Source organism: Nomascus leucogenys, chromosome 6 (assembly GCF_006542625.1).
Source record: "Nomascus leucogenys isolate Asia chromosome 6, Asia_NLE_v1, whole genome shotgun sequence".
NCBI lineage: Eukaryota > Metazoa > Chordata > Mammalia > Primates > Hylobatidae > Nomascus > Nomascus leucogenys.
Genome location: NC_044386.1, coordinates 2,700,960 through 2,706,959, shown reverse-complemented (window position 1 = coordinate 2,706,959; position 6,000 = coordinate 2,700,960).

Below are 6,000 nucleotides of genomic sequence, written 5' to 3'. Positions count from 1 at the left end.
AGTTCTCATGAGCTACAAATAGAAAACCCACTTTTTGTAATGTTGGAGTAACAATTTTGTCTTGATGTTAAAGCAACTAATATCCATCGTAAACAAAGCAAATTATCAAACAAAGAAACTTAAAAAACAAACATTCCTGATTTTATAACCCCCAGATAATCTCTGTAAAGCCCTAAATTATACCAGGTTTCCTTCAGACTTTTTATTTTGCTTCTATCTACCTAACATGATTGGCTGTGTCCCCACCCAAATCTCACCTTGAATTGTAGCTCCCGTAATTCCCACATGTCATGGGAGGGACCAGGGGAGAGGGAATTGAATCGTGGAGGTGGGTTTTTCCAGTGCTGTTCTTGTGACAGTGAATAAGTCTCACAAGATCTAATGGGGTGTCCCCTGCAGGAGCTCTCTTGCCTGCTGCCACGTAAGATGTAACTTGCTCTTCCTTGCCTTCCATCATGATTGTGAGGCCTCCCCAACCCTGTGGAAGTGTGAGTCCATTCAATCTCTTTGTTTAATAATTACCAAGTCTCGGGTATGTCTTTATTAGCAGCATGAGAACAGACTAATACACTATCCTTATGCATTTTACTAAAATGGGATCATAATATTTAGTAACTTTTACTATAACAACATATTATGAGCATATCTCCATGTGAAATAAGGATCTGTGTTTTTATTTTAATGACTACATTGAATTCCATTGTAATGCAATAATACTTTATTTAACCAAAACCCTATTTTTAATATCTAAGCTACTTCTGATTTGGCACTACTGCAAGTATTGCTAAAATGGCTATCCTTTCCACATGTGTCCAGTGATTTACTGGGTGAATTCCTAGAAGTAAGGTTGGTGTTAGGGAAGAAAATCTTTGAGGCTTTGATGTTGCCAAATTATTCTCCAGGAATCTTGTATTAATTTGTGTTCTCAACAAGTGTATACAAGTGATTTATTTCCTATACCTCTTCCCACAATGTGTAAGATTATTTCTTAAACCCTGGCTAACCTGATGGTGAAAAATGTTTCTGCTAAATGTACATCAATTTAAATCTAATCACAAGTGACCGGCAAAGTCCTTTAAATGTTTACTTGAAATTCATGTTTCTTCTTTGTAGATTACGCATGTCCTTTGTCTATTTTCCTGGACTTTTGCTTTTCCTTATTTATTCTTGGATCCTTTATATATTGAGGGTATTAATTCATTGATGATCATGTGATTTGCAAATTCATTTTTCCCTAGTTCGTCATATGGGCTAAGTCAGCCAATTATCACTTGCAATTCACATAAAGTATGAGTTCTCTTTAGTCCAGGTAAAACATGTATAACATACTTGGTCACCCAAGCAGTGGCCATACATTGTAGTAGCATCTGAAATAGATCCAGCATAGACCAAGGGCTTTAGGGTAGAAAGAGCCACACCTGGGAGCTGCAGACCCAGGTTTCAATGCTGGCTGGGGATTCTCTCCTCTTCTTTATGGGAGTGCAAATAGTAGCCCCAATTCTTTTTTTTTTTTTTTTTTTGAGACAGAGTCTTGCTCTGTCGCCCAGACTGGAGTGCAGTGGCACAATCTCAGCTCACTGCAAGCTCCGCCTTCCAGGTTCACACCATTCTCCTGCCTCAGCCTCCTGAGTAGCTGGGACTATAGGCACCTGCCACCACCACCGGCTAAGTTTTTGTATTTTTTAGTAGAGATGGGGCTTCACCGTGTTAACCAGGAAGGTCTCGATCTCCTGACCTCGTGATCCGCCCGCCTCGGCCTCCCAAAGTGCTGGGATTACAGGCCTGAGCCACCGTGTCCGGCCAGTAGCCCCAGTTCTATAGCTTATGTCCCTGACCTGTCCATGGTGCCAAGGGACAACCTGAGTTGTCTCCCTGGAGGCTGCAGCTCTGATTGGCCAGGAGGCAACACCACACTCAAAGTGGGGTTTGCAATCCATTCACATGCATGTCCTCCTCAACTTGCCAGAGGACAGGATGACCAAGCTGCACAAGCTAAACAGACAAAGAATCACAAGATGCGATCCCCAGTGCTATCCTACTGCGAGGTGTGCTAGCAAGTGGGCTGGGAAAAATGCCTGCTTCCTTTTCGAGGCTGTGGAATGCTGCTCTCTGAAGACTGGAGACTTGCTGCCATTCATTTCCCCAGGAGGTGGCCCAGCTAGGCCTAGGAGGTGTGCCAAGATGGCAGAAGGTCAGGTGCGCCCCACAGACTGGACCCCGGGTTCGGCACTGGCCCTGGGGTCAGACGCGATGGGGAGCTGCAAGCTTCCTGCAGGACCTGGGGAAGCTCCTGGGACTCAGATTTAAAAGTCTGGATGGTAATTGTCAGAGAAAGGAAACAGGGCTCATCCTGTTCAGAACCGAAGAGCCATGGAGAATTGGATGTTAGAATTTGATCAAAAAAAATTTTCTTCATGACGGAGTGTGTTTCCTCAAAATAATAAAAGTGTAGACTCCCCCGTGCCCAGGCGGTCTAGACGGGAGGATGCGGGGCTCGCTGGATCCCCTCAGCCCTGCGTGGAGGTGTCATTCTGCATTATTATTCAAGGCATGTGATGAAGTGAAGTACTCGCAGGAAGCCCGCGGTGTCTGAGCCAGGGCCCTGCTCTCCAGGGCTGGCTCCTGCGAGGCTTCAGAGCTGCAGCTGGAGCAGACGCGTGACAGCCTGACCCTGGCGCCCCATCCTTACACACAGCTCCCCCACACCGATTTTGGTCGGGTTTGGAATAGCCGTTCATCTGCAGGTTATCATTTGTATTTCCCTGGGAGCTGCAGTTGAATCTCTTTTGTGGTCGTACCTTTGGCTGTTTGAATTGTTCCCCTCCTGGTTTTTATTTGGTTTGTTGTCTTTATCAATGTGCGACGATGTTGATAGGCTGTTAGTCCTTTCCCTGCAAGTCTGGGTGTGTTATGCCTTGTGTCTGTGTCTGGGCATCTGATCAGATTTCTCACAGCACATCCCTCGAACGTGGGTCCTGGGTGTGTGGTGCCCGCTGTTGTGACATCCCATTCGTGTGTGGGGCTGCACTTCTGCAGCCACCAGCTGTCCCAGGAGGGGCCAGGCATACGCAGGATGCAGGCCTGGCCAGATGTTATGGAGCTGCCTCAGGTGGCCTCCCTTTTTCCTGCTCCATGGATGAGAATCCCTACAAATGAACTTAGAAACCAGCATGGCCTGGTGTGGCCCTGGAAAGCATCTGTGGAGGTGCTCTCTTTGTTAGAGGTGGTGGTTTGAGTGGAAAAGGATAGAACTTGGCACAAGAACCCATTCAGAACTCAGGCCTTCTGCTGCTGCACCCACAGAGCTGCACCAGGCCAGGGAGTTCACTGGGGTCCAGCCCATGTACTGGGCTTTGGTACTCAGAGGGAGCAAATGTTATGCATGGCTAGGAACTGGATGCCTGAAGATTCCCCAGTCCTGCTGGCCAGGGCAGCCAGAAAAAAAAAAAAAAAAAGGAAAAACACGGAACGCTGCAGGTATGAGCAGGGTGAGGCGAAGGAGGGCGCAGAGTCTGGATTGCTCTGGATTGCTGCCTGGTGCAGGGGGCAGAGGCCCCCGACGGATCCTAAGATAAGCCCTTCCCCTTCCTGAGTGGCTTTCCATTGGCCCTGGTGTTAAAATGCGATCACTCCATTTTCCACCTCTATAGACTGAGGCTGTCTGCTGACTGCTTCTGCTTCCTAATATTCCACAAATGAGCCCAGCATTTTATAGCTCTGCATTTAGAGCACCTTCGGACCCTCCACCAAACCTGCCTGGTTCCACTGGCCTTGCCACCACCCCTGTGCCTCTGACCTCATCTTGTCTCCCAGTACACCCAGATCCTCTTGGAAACACCTCTTTCCCACTGAGTCCAAGTGTTGAGGGTGGACTCAATACTTGATTTCATTGTTTGTAAAGTTGTAAAAGAAAAAAGTGACTTGCCCAGAAGTCAAACTTAATACAAAGTTTAGGAAGTTGTAGAAAGCATCTGCCCAAAGGCCAAGATTCAAAGTGATCACCTTCATTTGCCCAAAGCAGACAGCCCGGGGCCACTCCGTTCACCCACGCACAGTGACCACCAGCAGAGGCTGCGGGGAGAGCCTGCTGGCCCTCAACCCAAGGCTTCATGACTTCTACCAGCTGATGGAGGTGCCCAGCTCCAATTAGCAAAGGAGAGAAATAGCAACAGGTGTGGAATGCAAAGTTGTGTCTCTGTAGCCTATGATCTAAGTGCATATGTCCTTATATTAACCGTTATGCTAATGCAAATGTGATTTTGGTGAAATAAAAGCAAACAAAGAGATGACTCTTTTATCCTTTTATTATCATCCTCAAAGCCACCATTGTTTCAGGCAATTCTATTTTTTCAGAAGTAGAGCCAGTCTGCTTGATGGTCATTGGCCTGACTCAATTTGTGAGTCATTGCCAGCTTAAAGTAACTACAGAAGAGAGGGGACACTCCCATTGTTTGCATCCTTTCTGGGTTCCCTGTGCCAAATCTTCTCCAGATACAACCTGCCAGAGAGAGACTTGCTCAAGCAACTTTCCCAGCCGTGAGTGGTCCTTGGATAGGGCACTGAAAAGACATTTCCTGTGCTGTGCAGTGTAATAGGAGCTACAGATTTTACTCCAGCTATGAGCTGCATGAGAGGAAATTGGAATGCCCAGAGACAGCGCGTAGTAATTAATCATCATATGCCGAAGCCTGTCAAGTCCCTTTCTGGGGCTGACACTGCTGTCAATTACAGCCAGCCTGCCACCATCTGTAATTGTTTAAAATATCACCCGGTACCAGCATCCACATTTTTAACACTTATGCCTCATTTACACCTCCCAAAGAACACTCTGTAAGAGAATCTGCTCAGCCGGGAGCAGTGGGGCTCGTGTCCACCTCTAAACAAAACATTACTGGCCGATCTGAACATTTAGCAAAACCTTTGAGCTGTGAAATACAATCCTAACAATATTACCTTCACTTCCAGTTGAAATTCCAACAGCAGGATTCAATTCTGGTCAAGAGTTAACCAAAAGTAAGAGTAGGTTGTTGCACCTCAATGCAAGGGTTGCAGATGAAAACAAGCATTATGGGACAAAAAGAAGTTTCCATGCTTTAAATAAAATCCCCACTGAAAATACATAGTCAGCCATGCTCATTCTCAGCATTGCCCGTATGCCTTTTTCATCTGAAGTTTGGCATTTGAACCTCGTGTGGGTCTCTGTGCTCAGTGTGGACCTCTAAGAAGGGAATACTCAAACGAGAGCCCCTCCCCGCCACTGGGGCAGAGGGAGCACAGTCACCAGCACTGAAGAGTTAAGTTTTTCTAACCTTTTCGAAGTACACATGTAGAATTGGTTTTGTTTATTTTATTGATCTATTAAATACATAGGGAATTTCTTAGCTAGAATAAATTTCATAAATTAATAAAAAGGAGAAGGACAAATCCCTTTTACAGAGAAATTCCAAATAATAAATGTAAATATCCTTCTCTCCAGGAAGTGGAGCTGCAGCTTCCTCCTCCCGATTTATGGAGAAATTCCAGATAGTAGATGTAAATGTTCTTCTCTCCAGGAAGTGGAGCTGCAGCTTCCCCCTCCACCTCTCCTCTGTGAGCATCCTCTGGGCTTTGTGATCTTTTCCAGCAGAGTCTGGAAGGGAAGTCCAGTGACTGCCGGCAGCATCCCAGCCACCTGTCCATGGCTGCAGGGAGCCGTGATGTCCAGGTGACATGACCAGAGGTGTCTGCGGAGATCCTGCACAAAGTCCTATGTGATAAGAAGCCACCTCACCTCTGTGGTTTTCTTCTTCAAAACCTATAACCCCAGTCAAACCATGAGTAAACCTTAAAGAAACTCAATTGAGAGACAGTCTACAAAATACCTGACCAACATCCTTCAGACCATCAAAGGTGTTTATGAAACACAAAGACATTTGAGAAACTGTCCCAGATTGGAGGAGGCCAAGGAGTTGTGAAGACTAAATGCAATGTGATGTCCCGGACCGGGTGCTGGGTGGGAAA